The sequence below is a fragment of the Hyperolius riggenbachi genome, chromosome 6 (assembly GCF_040937935.1).
Source record: "Hyperolius riggenbachi isolate aHypRig1 chromosome 6, aHypRig1.pri, whole genome shotgun sequence".
Classification (NCBI taxonomy): domain Eukaryota; kingdom Metazoa; phylum Chordata; class Amphibia; order Anura; family Hyperoliidae; genus Hyperolius; species Hyperolius riggenbachi.
The window spans coordinates 136,583,859-136,603,055 of NC_090651.1; the positions used below are offsets into that span (position 1 = coordinate 136,583,859).

General features: G+C 44.1%; 1 long non-coding RNA gene across 1 annotated transcript in view; it reads left to right on the plus strand.

Annotated features, from left to right (window-relative positions):
• The window catches only part of LOC137521128 (uncharacterized), a 28,050-nt gene extending 13,621 nt beyond the window's left edge, over positions 1-14,429 (plus strand). Inside the window, exons 4-6 of the long non-coding RNA XR_011022049.1 lie at positions 3,651-3,735; positions 10,192-10,342; positions 12,028-14,429. This is a non-coding gene — a long non-coding RNA (uncharacterized lncRNA). The remainder of the gene's footprint in view (positions 1-3,650; positions 3,736-10,191; positions 10,343-12,027) is intronic.
• The last annotated feature ends 4,768 nt before the right edge of the window (positions 14,430-19,197 follow it).

A 19,197-nucleotide genomic window follows, 5' to 3' on the forward strand; every position in this document is an offset into this window, starting at 1 on the left:
TTGTAGCGCTGGCCCTGACTGCTAACGCTTCTTTTTCTAAACACTAGGACTTTGACTGTCTGCCATTAAGTGGTTAGGATTTTCTGCCACCACCTGTGACATATCAGATCATAGTGAAAGCTGCTAAGGTGTGTGTGTGTGTGTGTGTGTGTGTGTGTGTGTGTGTGTGTGTGTGTGTGTGTGTGTGTGTGTGTGTGTGTGTGTGTGTGTGTGTGTGTATTAGTGGTTATTAAATGAAGCTGCATTCAGCATCGTCACTAGAAGGAATTTTTTTCCTTAATAACTCCAGGATAACAAACACTAGCCGAGAAAAGTACCAGGGAAAAGTATACCACACACTGGGTCCGTATGGACAAGCCCTATAAGTACATAGACATACAAGCGTATCACTTGTTCAATATAAATTCTAAAATAGATGAACATGGAATCACATAGTTATGTGTTTTCCTCAGATGGGGTTACTGATACAGCTATACAGTGAAAGCTGCTAGATATGGAGGTCTTTGCTGATCCCCCACACTCCTGGCGTCGCCTATCAGAGTATGGTGTAGCTATTCCATACAAAATGCACAATCAGACCCCACTGACACTGAAAGATGCACTCCAAAAAACTCCTATCATAAATGATTCATATTACAGCACTTGTACTATAGAGCACGATCCACTTTGTATATACCTCCTTTGCCATTCTGAATGTATGCACTGTTACCTACTGAGAACTCCATATCTGGGCTACTAGTCCCCTACATTTATGATAGGAGTTTTTTGGAGTGCATCTTTCAGTGTCAGTGGGGTCTGATTGTGCATTTTGTATGGAATAGCTACACCATACTCTGATAGGCGACGCCAGGAGTGTGGGGGATCAGCAAAGACCTCCATATCTAGCAGCTTTCACTGTATAGCTATATCAGTAACCCCATCTGAGGAAAACACATAACTATGTGATTCCATGTTCATCTATTTTAGAATTTATATTGAACAAGTGATACGCTTGTATGTCTATGTACTTATAGGGCTTGTCCATACGGACCCAGTGTGTGGTAACTCCAGGATAACCCAGGTTTATTCAAAAGGAAAATGTGACTGCAGTCCCAAAACCTTTGGATTTTTTAAAGACAATCTTTAAAAAATCCAGTCCACATTAACGGTTTCGCTTATGCTATTCCCTGTGGATTCTCAAAGATCACTGGAGATGTCCAATACTGGAGATACTTACCTAAGAAGAGGTGAGCCACTGGATTCTCCAGAAACTTCCCTCATTTTCTTTGAGACCATCACAGTTGCAGGGACCCTCTGAAAGTTTGTGGCTGCGCTCATCTTTGTGTAAGAGTACAGTTGTCCTGCTCATACATGGTGGGGGAGCGGGCTCCACTTTAAGCAAGGAAAAAATAGGTCAAGTTTGCTTTACATAATATTAGTCTTTAGGCCATAAAAGTATAGTTAAGACTTCCAATCTGTTACAGGTTCTTTGGAGTGCTGCTGTGGGAGTTCTTCTCATTAGGATATATGCCGTACCCATGCAAAATCAACCAAGAGGTGCTGGAATTTGTAACGAGTAGTGAACGTATGAATAACCCCCCCCCCCCTCCCAAAAGATTCCCCAGGACTAGTGTAAGTGTTTCTTCAAGTTGAGGGCCAGTAAGAGCCTCTCTGGCTGATGTGATTATAAATAGTGTAACACAGGGCTCTTCCTTTCATTGTTTTGTTACTGACCTGAATGAAACCAAACAATACCAAAACTGTCTGGAAGGGGTTCAGTGCTTCATTGCTATCAGCAGACCAGCACGGGGCAATGGACTGTAAAAGGGGCAATGGCTGTTTCTAAAGTGTCCTGAACTCTGGATCAACTTTTTTCTTTATTTATTTATTTTTTCCCCATTTTTTTTTTTTTTTTTTTAATAAACCTGAAGTCGCATAAAAAACGCAAGTTCGATACTTACCTCAGTAGGGGGAAAGCTCTAGATCATGGGTGCCAACACTTTTTCGGCTTACGAGCTACTCTAAAATTTGCCGAGTCCAGGAGATCTACCAACATTTAGGTAGCTAGGTATAGGTGCTTTCAGTATAGATAGCTAGGTATAGTGTAGTTAGGTGCCTTCATTATATATAGCTAGGTGTAGGGGCCTTCTGTATAGGTAGTCAGGTACAGCATGGTAAGGTGTAGGTGCCTTCAGTGTGTATATATAGCTAGGTGTAGGGGCCTTCTGTATAGGTATCCAGGTACAGTATGGTTGGGTGTCGGTGCCTTCAGTATATATAGCTAGGTGTAGTGGCCTTTTGTATGGGTAGCCAGGTACAGTATGGTTGGGTGTCGGTGCCTTCAGTATATATAGCTAGGTGTAGTGGCCTTCTGTATAGGTAGCCAGGTACAGCATGGTTAGGTGTAGGTGCCTTCAGTGTATATATAGCTAGGTGCAGGGGTCTGGGCCACTTACCTCCCTCCAGTTCCAGCGGGGTGTCTGGGGCTTGTCCTGGTCTCCCCTCCTTCAGCCGCGGTTGGAGTGCAAATGGGCGGATAAAGGAACGCTTGGGTGAAGGGGGCGGCGGGCAACGTGCGTGGATGCAGTGTGCCCAGCGCCGCCCCAGCTATGACGTTGCGGCTTCCTCCACCGCCTTTCTCCTATTGGCTACCTATCCTCTCTGCCTCCTCCGATTGACCGGCAGCAGAATCTGACAGCTGCCGACCTCAAAATTTAATGTGACGCGGGCAAATGGCCGCGATCTACCGGTAGATCGCGATCCACCTATTGGGCACCCCTGCTCTAGATGGTTCTGAGGCTTTCCTGATCTTCCAAAGGCCCTCTCCTACAGCCTTTCGGCTGTGCTCCCCTCCATGTACGCAGGTGCCTGTAGTTGTGTACGTAGGTGCAGGCTCACAGTACTTCCGGCGCCTATGCAGTATCACGGAGCCACTTATGCACAGCTTTTATCTTCGTGCATGCACAGCTTTGTGCTACTGCACAGGCATGGCCGTCCATGTGCCCCTGCTCGTACACTGAGGGGAGCGTGGCCATGCAGAGGAAGAGGGACACAGCTGGCAGCAAAGGTGTCATAAACATCAGGATCCAGAGGCTTCCCCCCTACTGAGGTAAGTATGAGGTTTTTTTTTTTTTTTTTTTTTAAGCTTTAGGTTTACTTTAAATAAAAATTGTTTGTATGTTCTTCTCTGTAGCATGATTAGCTACTTACCTTTACTTTGTCTCTGTCAGATCCCATTCCTCAGATATTGCCACTTCCTGTTTGTGTCCTCTAAAGGTGCCCATTAACGGTACAATATTTTACTTAGATATGATCCCAGCAAATCTAATGATCACAAGTAATCGGTGGGTAATTATTGATTGTTCCCATAAACTGATTTATTAGTGTGCTTTCTCTCTTCAGTTTCGATTGTAAAATCAAACATTCATATAGACAAAATTCTGTATACCAATTAATCATAGAATTGTCTTATGTTGATTTTCGCCACATACTGGGTGGTTTTCTATACAGTTTGATCTTTAAAAAAATCAGATCGCATGATCACATCCGAGAAAAAGTATTGTACGGTTAATGGGCACCTTTAGGTAGGAAGTTGGAATATCTCAGGAAATCTAAGAGCAAGTAGTGGTGGCTAACTGACCTGCTTTCTGCACTCTGTGTTTTACATATAGAATAATGACGCAGTGTTGGCAGCACACACCTGATTACTGACTAAACTTCTCTACCTTACTGGAGCGGATAATCTACTGCACACAGGTAGGATCTGTGACATTTGCCTTAATCAATGAAACAGTGCAAAGAGCAAATGTAAAGGACAGGTACCCAAGAAACTTTACCTTCCCCTGTGAATGTAAGATTTGAAGTATACCTGAGCCGAAACTTGGGTACAATTTCATTCCAGAGCAGGAGACTTGGGCGCAGTAGTGAGCTGAAGTTACTTATAAAACACTATAATTCGGGCCTCCAGCAACTGCTGGAAGCTGAATTATTTCATTCCCCACCATCCATGGTGGCCTGGAGGGGGAATAGTATTTAACATCGATGAGAATTTTGCAGAAGCAGGAAAAGCCATACAGGCTGTATCCAGCGCCCAAGTCTCCTGCGCCAATTCCTCTCGTACGCTCGGGTACAAAATTGCATACTTAAGAAGAGGGAAGCCTCTGGATCCTAATCCTTCCCCCTGGGGGCCGAGCACAGACCCTCCTAAGTTCTCTGACGAGGGCTTGTCAGTAATTTGACCAGGGCTGCTCTCTTCTTGAGGCAAAAGAGTGGCCACGCCTGTCTAAGCCGAACCCGCTCATGCACAAGCAGCTCCATGCTACTGTGCAGGTGTGACCTTGCTTATGCCAGAAGCGTGCAGGCCCCGATCAGCTGGCGGATCAAAGGACAGCAAGGAAGCCTCATTAGGATGCAGAGGATACCCTCTCCTTAGGCAAGTATTATTATTATTATTGATATATATATAATATATATAATTTTTATTTCCCGGATCGTCACTCGGACAGCACCCCTGGATGAGACCCGTCTCCCTCCCCACCGTGGACAGGAAACTGCAAGATAAGAATTTGCATAAGCACTGGCAGCCTCCTACATAAAAGGTACCTACTTGCTACTATACCTCAGTATAGTTTCCTGTCCCGGACGGAAGCGGAGGGAGAGGTCTCCAGAGGTGCCATCCGTGTCAGTCGGCAGGGGCAGCGGTTAGCGGGACTCCGGATAGAGCTGTGCAGTGCATAGTGCGGAGTCCTGCAGCGTATGGGAGGCTTCTCCAGCATTGGCAGCAGTATTATGCGCGCAGGCGCGCGCATGGAAGAATCTACTTCCGGGTCACCCGGAAGTAATCACGCGCTGGCGTCCCGCGTGATCTGAGGTCTGCTGGGCGGCAGGGGCCGCGGCGCAGGAAAACTTATCAGCGAAAACAGCTGATTCCAGTTTGGAGAAACAATTGCCTGACCAATTAAGCGGCAGGGGCCGCGGCGGGGAAATGAAATCAGTACGAAACACTGATTCATTAAGGTATGTGAGGCTGATTAGTTTGATTACACTGCAGGAGCAGCATTAATTGTTTCAGCTGGGTCTTTCTTTCTATATATGTGCTAATAGTCCATGAATCAGTGTTTGATGTTTGATCATGGAGGACGCCTCTAGTTCAGCTCCTTTGCAGTCTGCTAAGTCTGGACAGGACCCCTCTCTGGCAAGTAGATGTGGTACTTGTGATACTCCTGCTTGATTGCTTATGTATGAGAAGCCATAGTAATAGTTGTCCCTTGTTTGTGTTTTTTTCATAGCCAAAAAAGCATGACAAGTTGGACAAATCTGACAAACCTGCTACTCAGTCCGGTCAGCATGGTTCAAGCAGATCTGAGAAAAAGTGTGCAATTTGTGGCAGTCGTGTATCTTCATCATCATCTAAGAAGTTATGCCAAAACTGTACAGAAAAAGTGGTTAAAGAGGAGTCACCAGTGATATTTAAGGATTTGATGGGCTGGATGCGGGCTGAAATGTCCACTGCTATAAAGGAAATTAAGGATTCGGCCATTGCTTCCACTTCCTTAGTCGCGTCTGACCTTTCTGGAAATAGTGGGAATATTGACGCAGTACCAGCTATTACTACCCCTACATCTCCTGTGTTAAATCTATCCCAACCGGGACCTAGTGGTTCTAAACGCAGGAGGGAAAGTGACTTAGAAGGATCAGAATTGTCTGACGGGGAAATTTCTGAGTTTGAACAGACATCAGATACAGAGGAACTGTCTAATGCGGATAGGCCAAAATTTGCCTTTTCTACTGATTTAATGAAGGACTTATTGAGGGCCATGTATGATACAATGGGCATTAAGACAGAACAAAAGTCTTTGACACCTTTGGATGAGATGTACAGGACTTTGGCGGACCCCCAGCCTCAGTTTATCCCAGTCCATTCCACCTTAAAAGGTATGATTAAGAAGGAATGGGATAATCCTGAGAAAAGAGCCTTTTGGCCCAGATCTTTGTCTAACCGTTACCCTTTCTCTCCGGAGGATCAGGGGTTTTGGGGTACTCCACCTAAGTTGGACCCATCATTTTCAAAAGTGTCAAAGAAAACCGATTTATTATTTGAGGATTTCGGTAGTCTGAAGGATCCAATCGATAAAAAAATGGATAATCTCTTACGCAGGGCATGGGAGTCATCTTCTTTAACTTTCAAGCCTGCTGTAGCTTCAACGGCGGTGAGTAGGTCATTGAAGTCATGGTTATTAGAAATACAAAATAAAATTGCTTCTGGGGTTCCCCGGGAGGAGATCCTGAATGATTTCCCTAAAGTTTTGAATGCCTCTAACTATATGGTGGATGCTTCAGACGACACTGTTAAACTTACGGCCAGAACTACTGCTTTAGTTAACTCGGCCAGAAGAGGAATATGGGTCAAGACTTGGAATGGTGACAATTCCTCAAAATCAAAGTTATGTGGTATTCCATGTGAAGGAGGTCTTCTCTTTGGTTCCAAATTAGATGACACGCTGGATAGAACAGCTGATAGGAAAAAGAACTTTCCAGATAAGAAAAGACCTTTTCAATTTAAACGGCCTTTTCGTCCCCCTAACAGATCAGAACAGGACTCTAAGTCCTCTAAGGGTAGACGTTGGGTTCCATACAGAACACAGAAGGCAAAGCCTAATTTCAATCCTGCCAAAAGGCAGGACAAACAATGACGCCAGAATTCCAGTAGGGGGGAGAATTGCAAATTTTTACGAAATATGGCAGCCACAGTTCGTAAATCGGTGGTTGCTAAAAATTATCTTGGAGGGATATCAGATCGAGTTCAACCATCTTCCTCCAGTAAAGTTTTGCATTACTCCTCAACCTCAGGATCTGAGAAAGGGTCTAGCCTTACAAAACGAGATCCTGTCTCTACTAGAGAAGAGGGTGATAAGAGAAGTACCAAATTGTCAAAAAGGAGAAGGTTTCTACTCTCCAGTGTTTCTAGTAAAGAAGCCTCAAGGAGATTACCGATTTATTCTGAACTTAAAGAAACTAAATCTAAATGTGAAATACAGAAAATTCAGGATGGACAATATAAAATCTGTGATTCATCTCTTGCAGAAAAACGATTTTCTTGCCTCCCTAGATCTAAAGGATGCATACCTCCACTTACCTATCCATCCATCATCTCAACAGTACCTAAGATTTGCGGTCCACATGAAGGAAGAGGTAAGACATTTCCAGTTTATGGCCCTACCTTTTGGACTTTCTTCTGCCCCATGGCTCTTTACCAAAGTGATGTCTGAAGTATTAGCAGAACTTAGACTAAGAAAAATAAATATTGTTGGCTACTTAGATGATTTTTTAATATGGGGAGCATCTGCAGAAGTGGTAAATTTCCAGTTGAGGTCAACATTAGATTATCTTCAGGAGTTGGGTTGGCTTATAAATTGGGGAAAGTCCTTCCTGGTTCCATCTCAAGTTATCGAGTTTCTAGGATTTAACATAGATACTAGGAGTGAGAAGATTTTTCTGCCTAATAGGAAAATAATGACTATTCTAAACACTGTTTTTTCATTTCAGAAAGCGAGAACGATTTCACTGAGAAAAGCAATGGCAGTACTCGGCCTCTTAACAGCCTCATTTCCGGCAGTTCAGTGGGGGCAGTTCCACGCAAGAGTTCTACAATTGTGGATACTCCAGTCATGGAACAGAAGTCTCAAAGTCCTAGACAAGAGAGTACCGATCCCATACAGCATAAAAGTGTCTTTACTTTGGTGGCAGGACCAGGTTCACTTTTCGACAGGTCGTTTATGGAATTATCCAGAACAGAGGACAATTACAACGGATGCCAGCTTATGGGGATGGGGAGCCCACCTGGATTCTCTCCCAGCTCAGGGACAGTGGCCTGTACAAATCAGTTCCAAATCCTCGAACAGCAGAGAATTAGAAGCAGTATGGAGGGCATTACTACATTTCAGGGATCAGATCAGGGGATCCCATGTTACAATAAGGACCGACAACAGAGCAGTTGTTGCATTCATAAACAGACAGGGAGGCACAAGGAGTCAAAGGTTGTGGAATCAAACATCGAAAATTATGTTTTGGTCAGAGAACAATCTCAAGTCACTAAAAGCACTTCATCTGAAAGGAATATCAAACAAGATTGCAGATTTTCTCAGCAGAGAGATGTTGAATCAAAACGAATGGTCGCTCGATCAGAAGATATTTCAGATGATAACCTCACATTGGGGAAGTCCGGAACTGGATCTATTTGCCAGGAGAAGGAACACGAAATGTCAGAAATTTTGTGCCCTATACCAGGAGGACTCTCCTTGGGCAGTGGATGCATTCACAATCAGTTGGACAGGTATGATGATGTATGCGTTTCCACCAATCCCATTACTCTCAAGGGTATTAAAAAAGATAGTCCAGGACAAAGCACGAGTCATATTGATTGCTCCAATGTGGCCCAAACGTCCATGGTTCACATTACTTCGATCTCTGGCCATATCAGAACCAATAATCCTTCCATTGACTCAGGACCTGTTGACCCAGGGCCCAGTGTCTCATCCAGAACTGAATCTTCTTCACCTCTCAGCCTGGAACCTGAGTGGGGAATCTTGAAGTCCAAGGGATTCTCGGATGGTCTCGCTGAGACATTACTTAACAGTAGAAAAAAGGTAACTCGTTTAATTTACCAAAAGGCATGGAGGGTCTTTAATGACTGGTGTACTAACAGGTCTGTCAGCAATAGGTCACTTAGATCTGTTTTGGAGTTTTTACAATGTGGATATAAAAAAGGCCTCAGTGTTAGTACCCTGAAAGTTCAGGTTTCAGCTTTAAGTGTGTTTTTAGAAAGAAGATTAGCGAATGAAGACTATATAATTCGATTCTTTCAAGCACTGAGAAGACTAAGACCATGTATAAAATCAAGGGTACCAGCTTGGGACCTTAATACTGTCTTACAGGGTCTATGTGAGTCACCATTTGAACCCTTATCGCAGATTTCAGACAAATTTCTCACGCTAAAGACTGTATTCCTTCTGGCCATTACTACAGCTAGGAGAATTACAGGCTTTATCCATAAAGGAACCATACCTTATGGTTTCAGAGGATAGAATTACATTGCGTCCGGATGCAACATTCTTGCCTAAGATGGTTTCTTCCTTTCACAGAAACCAAGAGATATATATACCATCATTCTGTGAAAATCCTTCGAATGATAAGGAGAAGAAACTTCATTCTCTGGACGTAAGAAGATGTTTATTGGAATACCTGGAGAGGACTAAATCATGGAGAAAGTCAGACTCCATCTTTGTTCTATTTGCAGGCAAATCAAAAGGGAGCAGGGCCTCAAAAACAACCTTGGCACGCTGGATTAAACAGTCAATAGTGTCGGCATACCAGACACAGGGGAAAACATTAACTTCTTCTATTAAAGCTCATTCAACAAGAAGTATTTCTACGTCATGGGCAGAGAGGGCAGGGGCCTCTATTGAACAGATATGCAGAGCTGCAACATGGTCGAGTCATAACACCTTTGTGAAGCATTATCGACTTAACATATCAGCAAGTGCAGATCTATCCTTTGGAAGAAAGGTCCTGCAAGCAGTGGTCCCACCCTAATCCTGATCTCTGTTATATCGTCTCATCCAGGGGTGCTGTCCGAGTGACGATCCGGGAAAGACAACTTTACTTACGGTAACGTCTTTTCCGGTAGTCAGGAGGACAGCACCCCTACAACCCGCCCTTATTGGGTGGAGAATCAAAGGTTTGTATAAGCATCATTAGTGTCCGTGTTATCTCTTTTATTAACTGAGGTATAGTAGCAAGTAGGTACCTTTTATGTAGGAGGCTGCCAGTGCTTATGCAAATTCTTATCTTGCAGTTTCCTGTCCACGGTGGGGAGGGAGACGGGTCTCATCCAGGGGTGCTGTCCTCCTGACTACCGGAAAAGACGTTACCGTAAGTAAAGTTGTCTTTTATTTTTTTAATACATTTTGGCCCTGGGTTCTCCTCATTCTTTTATGTAAGATCTCAGGTGAACATTGGGGTACAGACATCCTGCACTCATTAGACATTTAAAATATTAATTATAAAAACCTGTAGGCCACAAAAATAGGAAATGCATAACGGGTATCTCCTAATTATCACTTCTTTTATCTGTACATAGATTTACATTTTTAAGAACATTTGACACAGGTTTGCTTTAAAGGTGCATTCATATGTACATACTGTTGCCTGCAGGGAATGGGACTCGATCCCCCAGGCGACCGTTCAGGGATGAGTGCTGTACTGACACATGGATAGACCACAGTTTATTGATGCATTCTGTTGCTATGGAAAAGGAGGCGGGACAATAGCATGGAACATGGCAGAGTGGCTTCAAGCAGGAGTGGTAAGCAGAACAATGCAGGCAGCTGAGACAATCTGGCACTATAGATCTCTCAGGGATGCATTGGGGCCACCAGACATACCCTAGATTCTCAGCAGAGGCAACTATGACCAACCACCTCAGCTGAGAACTACGCTGAAATTTAAGAGCATATATATGCTTGCCGACCCCAACTCGCTGTTGTCCGCGCATCACATTGATGATGAAATGAAATCAAAATTTCCAACCTTCCTGACAGAATTTTTTTTTTCAATTTAACTTGAAAAAAAGTTAGAAAACTGATCTACATGTACCATTTTCTGAGCACTTTGGCTCAATGGAAGGTACAGGGAAATCGCAAAATGCTTGAAAAAGTGCTTTTATTAATAAATACATTGTATTTATTTCCGGCTACAAGAGTTCCTTTCCTGACTAACGTCAGGAAGTGAAAATCTTAACTGCTCAGCAAAAGCTCTTAGAGAAGAGCTCACAAAAGTGTTTTTTTAAGCACAGGGAAAAACTCAAATACAACATTGCTAAGAGAAAAAGAGATTTCCGGGAGCAGCTGCTCATAACAGTAAAACTCAACTTTTAATAGACTTCCTTAAAAAGTACTTCCATGCAGCAATAAAATTGTAGATACAGAGAGATACTTATCAAGCACATGCAGTCATAGCGGTGCGGAGGATTGACTCATTCTCCGCACCTTTATCTTGACTGCATTTGCTTGATAAGTATCTCTCTGTATCTACAATTTTATTGCTGCATGGAAGTACTTTTTAAAGTAAACGGGAACCGCATTTAAAAAAAAAAAAAAATGAAGCAAATACTTGAGAGGGAAGGCTCTGGGTTGTATAGAGCCTTCCGTCTCCTCTCTCGGGGCTCTCTATCCTGTGCTGGCTCTCCCTGTTTCAATCCCCCACCGAAAGGATATTTGGAAGTCTTCGGGAGCCGTGTCCTCCCAAAGATGTGCGGCTCCATACTGCACAGGTGTGAGCGTGCAAGAGAGTGTGCTTGCGCAGGCGCAATACAGGGCCGCCCTTCTTCAGGAGCACAGGGCTCCCTGAAGTCTCCTTTGGCCAGGTAAAGCAGTATTTGACTAATTTAGTCAAATACTGCTACCAGGCGAGCCAACACCGGAACGACGGGACCAGGAGAGGAGCCGGAAAGCTCTATAGGACCCAGAGCCTTCCCTCTCCTTGGGTATCTATCTCATTTTTTTTTTTATTTTTTTTTAAAGCGGTTCCCATTCATTTTAAGGAAGTCTATTAAAAGTTGAGTTTTACTGTTATGATGAGCTGCTTCCGGAATTCTATTTTTCTCTTAGCAATGTTGGATAAACTATACATTATTCTGGATGTTGCACCATCATTCTAAATGTTTTTGCAGCTGATATATATAGTGTGCACTCGCTACACCCAACTCCTCTGCTATATTGAAAACTCAATAAATAGCCCAGCGCTTGCGATTGCACTGGCGATTTATAATGTGAACAAAGCCTAAATCAGAAAAGGTGGTGTTAATCAACTAGAACTCATTTCTCAGTCTATCCTAAACATTGGCATGGATATGGCCGTCAAGGACCGGAGTTTAACACCTATGTTTTACAGCATGGGCATACTGTTGGGTTGCCGAGCAGTTTTGTGTATTAGTATTGATGCTGCTGTATACATCTATAACAAATCCTCACCAGCTATTATATCTTTCAGGATCCTGATGTCATCAGCAGTGAACTTCCTGTAGAAAGTGGCCCAGCTCCAGAAGACAAAGGTAGTACGCTAATGCGCCCAACCAGTTGCAACAGCATGACTCCTATGATTGGTAACCCTTCTCTCCCGGCTATGCTGGACACGCAAACCATGGAACATAAGAGAGCAGATATTCCTGAGAAATTACCGGTGGAAAACCTGGTGGGCTGGAGCCTCAGAGCCCCCACTCTGCAATGTGCTGGTGAAACTCCAGAGGTTTCATGGGCTCCATCAAACCTAATCTCCAGCACAGAGATAAAACCCAAATGTCCCTCAAACAATACCTCTGAAGCCCAACGTCCGGGTCTTGGGTTATGAAGAGCACCTCCTGACGTCCTTAACCATCCTAGTATTCAGCTAGGAGAAGACTCAGGTTCAAACCTTGGGACTGTGGGAGCTTTATCCACCTCAAGCCAGATATTTCAGCATTTCCAAAAACAAGCACCCCCTGGCCACTTTCACTTGTCTCAAGTTAGACTGCATGCAAAAAAAAAAAAAAAAAAAAACTTTGTCACCAGTAAACACTGAACTTTCTAAGAAGTACTGACAAGATAAAGCTGAAGCCAAGAGACCAACATCAACCGCTAATGTTACATGTTTCTCAGTTTAACTAGGAACCTCACTGCAACTATCCCTCTAGTAAGGCCCAATTCACATTGGCGTTTTGAGCCAAAAGGATCCAGTGAGCGGATCCGGTCTCCGCTTCACCGGATCCGGATGGCTCAGTCGTGGCCTGGTTCACATAGTGAAAACGGATCTGATCAATGATTGATCAGATCCGTTTTCATTCAGCAAATATATACCTTATTTTCAGTAGTAGCCGGCGGTAGAGGCTTTCTCTTCTTCCGCTGTGACTACACAGTCACATGACGCGGAAGACGACGGAAGCCTTTACCGCCGGCTACTACTGAAAATAAGGTATGAATAAACCCTCAAACACCCGGCACGTCGGCACATGCCCCCATCCCCTGTGGAACAGTCTGTTTATTCACTAGTTAGAAAAAACGTTCCATTTCTCATTGCCCCAATGCTGCAGTATTTTGTGTCCGGATCCATTCCGCTGGGCAGAACGGTCCGGAAAATTAGGGCCTGCAGCATTTTTTAGATCTGTGGACCGGAACGTATCCGTACCAACGGACGCATGTGAATGGATCCAATCTGTTAACATTGCATCCATTCACATCAGTTCCGTTTGTACAGTATACAGAACGATCCGGAAAAAACGCTAATGTGAACCGCGCCTAAGCCATAGAACTCTATACAAAGAACAGCTTGTCCTGCTGAAACATCTGAGTAACACTGATGATGAGATGCACCTAGGTTTAGAGGACATAAAACAGGGAAAAAATATACTAAACCTCGTGCGTCCATGGTGCAGGGTCATCTTATGGACCTTTTTGCCCCCATTTATTCTGTCCCCCTTGTGCCTTCCTTGTACCTCTTGTGTCGCTTTGTCTCCTTATTTGTCCTCGTCTCCTCATTTATCCCCATGTCCTCCTTCATCTCCATGTCCTCCAGTGTAATTTGTCCTTCTGTGTCATCTGTCTCCCATGCAGCCAGTGCGGTGTGCGCCGCTTCGGTCCGCACATAGCCTTCGACAAGCCTTGGAAAGCTATATACCAATCAGGCAGGGGTGCTGCCCCAGACCCACCAATCACAGCTGCACACTGCTCCCTTTCTTAACTGGAACCGATGATTTTTGTGGGCGAGACCACGGCTCCATCATTGGTGCACTCCCTCAGCAGCAGTAACCAGATGCCACGGTACTTCCTGCTGATTGGAGAGGCATGCACCTATCACGCCATACCTATGATGCCTAAGGGCACCCCTGGCACAGTGTCTGGGACTGGTGGCAGCAGACGCTGCAATATGAAGGAATTTGTGGGGGACACCTGGCGCCAATCCGAATGTGTTATTATTCGGACTATAAGATACACAGACACACTTTAGGGGGAGAAGAGGTGCATCTTATAGTCCGAAAAAATATGGTGCTTTTCATTACATTTAAAAGCGTATTTCAACATTGTAAGCACGTTCACTGGCCAGTTGATAAGCTAACTCTGTTTATATGAGTCTCTAAAGACAACTAAAGAACTACCGTATTTTCCGGACTATAAGACGCACTTTTTCTCCCCCAAGCGTAGGGAGAAAAAGTTCCTGCGTCTTATAGTCCAAAGACAGGGAGTCCCCGACTTGCCGATATTAACCGCTCACCTGCCGCGATGTCGGAGACTCCCTGCACTCACCGGTGTCCTAAACTTTCCCTGCATGAATGCAATTAGCGGCAGCCGCTGTCACTCGCCTCATTGCTGGAGCCTGCGGTGATGAGCTGCTGCCGGCCCCCTCCTGTCCTCGGTGTGTCCGGCGTCTGGATCGATTTCCCCCTCTGTTAATATAACAAGCAGCGGCAGCCGCGGGCATCACATACCTCATCCTTGGAATCCACGGGGTCAGGCGCTTCCCTCTCACATGCCTTCACTCTAGTGCCAGTCGCGTGTGGATGATGATGCCCGCGGCTGCCGCTGCTTGTTGTATTAACAGAGGGGGAAATCGATCCAGACGCCGGACACACCGAGGACAACACCGAGGACAGGAGGGGGCTGGCAGCGGCTCATCACCGCGGGCTCCAGTGATGAGGTGAGTGACAGCGGCTGCCACTGCCGCTAATTGCATTCATGCAGTAGGACATAGAGGGGGACATCAGGAAGACAGGAGGCAGCCAGAAGCTCATCACTGCGGGCTCCAGCGATGAAGTGAGTGATGGAGGGGGACATCAGAAGGGCACAAAGGGATACATATTAAGGACTTGAAGGGGGGCAAATGGAGGACTTAAAGAGGGATATTTAGAGGACACTCTGGGAAAAATCTGGACACAAAGTGGGACATTTGGAGGACACGAAGGGGAAAATCTGGAGGACACAAAGGGGATATGACATTGATACAAATGTCCCCCCCCCCCCCCCCAATGTTTGCCCTCTAAACCTAGGTGCGTCTTATAGTCTGAAAAATACGTAAGTTCTTTGATTAAAATATACCTGAGGCAAAATGTGAAATGAGATAAACGGGTATGTGCAGTACAAAATACTAATAACCAGGCTGTTTTACCTGCATTATTTTGTTGCCTGAAAAAGTTAATTTCTAGGGCATGTAAGTGAGAGATTTTGTCTTGCCAGTAGATTGTTGGGTATATAGTAAACATCAACGATAAGCAAATTACAGACATAAGTTTCCTGGGAGAATACAACTTCTGAGGGCAGGGATAAATAAAATACATGAACTATTGATCTTTTTCTAACTTTGAGACACTTAATAGGCTGACACTGATTAGAGACTGTGAGGGCGCGATTCCACTAGAGCGGCGCGCGTCTGCGAGACGCGAACCGGCTCTTCCGAGTCTGCGGGGAAAGCACACGAATTCCATCAGCCGTGCCATGCACGGCTATGGGATCCGCAGCCTCCCGCGCCGATTCGGATGGAAAAGCCGGCCGTATCGCTAGTGGTAGCGATTCGGCCGGCGTTACTATTGCACCCTATTGCAGAGTTTCCCCGCACTATTCGTCTGCGGGGAAACTCTGCGGATTCGCGGCGGTTTCCGCTCAAGTGGAAACGCGCCCTAAAACATTCAACCTACTTTGTAGATGTTTAACCTGCTCCCGACCACCTAACGCCGATTGGCGGCAGCAGTGTAGCTTTCTGGGGACCACCAAAAGGAGTCATCTCGCTTCTTGAGAGATTAGCAGGGAACAAGCGCCCTCATGAGCCTGTGTTCCCTGCACTACGCAGAGGGGGTCACCGCAATCAGCCTGCCAGCTCAGATAAAAAAAAAAAAAAAAAAAAAAAAAAAAAAGGTAAAACGTACAGTGCTTTGGTCTAGATAACAATCTGATCCTTATCGTAGGCATACTGTATGCCTATGTATGCATCATGTAATGTGTGAATGGTAGTGTAGGGCCAAATTAGGAGGGGAAGGGGGAGGTATATAAAAAAATAAACATTTTGCTCTTTAAAGAGACTTCGTAACAAAAATTGCATCCTGTTTTTTTATCATCCTACAAGTTCCAAAAGCTATTCTAATGTGTTCTGGCTTACTGCAGCACGTTCTACTATCACCATCTCTGTAATAAATCAACTTATCTCTCTCTTGTCAGACTTGTCAGGCCTGTGTCTGGAAGGCTGCCAAGTTCTTCAGTGTTGTGGTTCTGCTATGAACTCCCCCATCCAGGCCCCTCTCTGCACACTGCCTGTGTGATATTTAGATTAGTGCAGCTTCTCTCTGTTCTATTATCTTTTACAAGCTGGATAAATCGTCCTCTGAGCTGGCTGGGCTTTCACATACTGAGGAATTACATACAGGCACAGCTGTCTGCACTCTGCAGGAAGAAATAGCCTGACACTTCAGTGGAAGATAGCTGCAGGGGGAAAGAAACACACAAATGATCTCTTGAGATTCAAAAGGATGGCTGTATACAGCCTGCTTGTGTATGGATGTATTTTCTATGTGTGGACATACTGTACATTAATCTACTTCCTGTTTTGGTGGCCATTTTGTTTGTTTATAAACAAACTTTTTAAAACTGTTTTTAACCACTTTTAATGCGGCGAGGAGCATCGAAATTGTGACAGAGGGTAATAGGAGATGTCCCCTAACGCACTGGTATGTTTACTTTTGTGCGATTTTAACAATACAGATTCTCTTTAACCGTTATGTTTACTACTCCTAAAAATAACTTTATTTCATCATTTTTATGTTTACCTCAGGTTCACTTTAAAAGCTTCAAAGATAAAACAGTTAGGATGTGTCAGTATTTTTTGTCAGAGTAATTAAAAAAAAAAAAAAAAAGTCAGATTCTGATACATTAAATTCACTCCATAATCCACAGTGATTTCTATAGCAACCTTGTTGTCTGTACAGTTTTCTAAAAAAATGTGTGGGCTAATTCTATTAACACCTTGTGGGGTATTCCTTTAACCATCCTGTGCTAATAGACAAGCAGCTTTGGTGATCATCACTAAAGCACATGAAGGCCTCGATTCACTAACCGGCACTAAGCCGGTTAGGTGGCCTTAGCAGTTAGTGGGCGCAAACCACAGTGTTAGGTGGTTTGCCCACAGGACCACCCACATCGCGCGCAGTAATAGTGCACGGTGCAACGATAACATCGCACACGCTGCCTTGTCAGCGCATTTGTTTTCGACGCACTGGGTGCGACATTATCATCGCACTGCGCACTATTACTGTCCCGCCGCGCGCGATGTGGGTGGTCTTGTGTGCTATGTAGCTTTGAGGGACTATTAGTGCCCGCAAAGCTACTTATGGGGCACGAAATGGCTGTTCACTCCGGCGCTATCACTTAGCGCCGGTTAGTGAATTAAGCCCTAAGTGTCCAAATCACCAGAAATGCTCCCTTCATTTCAGGTACATTAGAAGACATAACATGAATGGTTTATGTGCAAATGACATGAATTGATGTAACCCCAGTAAGATTTACCATCAGCATAAAATGGATGTTACACAAATACATAACTAGCGGTCACGTCTTACAGGGAACCTTAACATAGGGATATGGAAGTTTCCTTTTAAACAATACCAGTTGTTTGTCAGTTCTGCTGATCTCTTTGGCTAGAGTAGTGGCTGAATTACACACCTGAAACAAGCATGCAGTTAATCCAGTCTGACTTCATTCAGAGCGCCTGATCTGCATGTTTGTTGAGGGGCTGTGACTAACTGTATTAGAGACACAGGATCAGCGGGAGAGTCAGGCAACTGGTATTATTTTAAAAGGAAAAATCCATATCCTTCTCAGTTTAGGTTCCCTTTAAGTCCGGATACAAAATGGCTACTACTGCTGTGAGTAGACAGCGGGTCCTTTTAAAATTACGTTGCAATGAAATGAATTATGTTTGGTTAAGGTGGTTGTTGTCAAGAGATGGAACTATTGTAATAATATAAATAAATGTTCCTCTATACACTAAATATCTTGTTTATTTTAATTTTATTTTGGTAAACCCAATCCTATTTTTCCATTTTGATAGTTATTGTAAACGTAACAGTGTGCTGATGGCATGCAGTATTTTAGACTACCCGCAAACTTGTAGTGAAAATGGCACAATAAATACAATTCCTCATTTTTTACAATATTCATTTAGACAGTGTGTGCCCACTTTTAAAATCTTTCCTCACCCCGATTTACATTCTGACATTTATCAAAGGGGGCTACTGCTTAGGGCTGAAACCCACTAGCAGCCTTTTCTAAGCGCTAGTGGTTTAAAAACCTCTTAGCTAATACAATGCTATGGGGAATTTAAAAAAAAAAATCATATTGCTCAAGTGGGATCACACCCATAGCATTACATTAGCGTGAGCTTTTCAAATCCTAAGCGCTTAGAAATTGCTTAGTAACGTACTGCTAGTAGGTTCCAGGCCTTAGTCCTGCCAGCTGATCTCTGCTGAATGTTTGTTTACTGAAAGGTCTATGCACAGAGGGAGATACTGCTTGCCTTACAGTTGAAAAAATACGTTCTTTCTCTTAACGCAGCGAGGATCACAGACAGCAAATTATCAGGACCATGGTCATGACATCACATTGTGGGAGTGGTTTCACTGCAATATCAGTCATACAGACCCCCTTGGTGATCTATTTGAAAAAGGTAAAGATTTCTCATGATAAATGGGTTATTGCCTACTGATTGGCATGAAGTTCAATCCTTGGTTAAAGTTCCTCTTTAAAAAAAACTGTAATGACATACCATGGGTAGGGAACCTATGGCTCGGGAGCCAGATGTGGCTCTTTTCAGGGCTACATCTGGCTCACAGTTAGGCGTTGATTTACTAAGCTACACTGCTCAAGCAGCGTTTTGCTATTCCCAATGTGAATCGGGCCTAAACGATCTTTTGAAGCAAAAAAAAATAGTACAGTTTAAGACCCTGCCTTATTTTCAGGGAACACGTGTCAGAAGCATTTCTGATGTGGAAACCAGGATAAATAATGGTTATACTGCATAATTTATTACATTCTGCTACTGTATATGTCAGGGGTCAGGAGCCATAAACGCCACATTTTAAAATGTAATTCTGTGAAAGCCATACAATAGATTTCAAACTGGAATATACCCATACGAGAAATACCCACT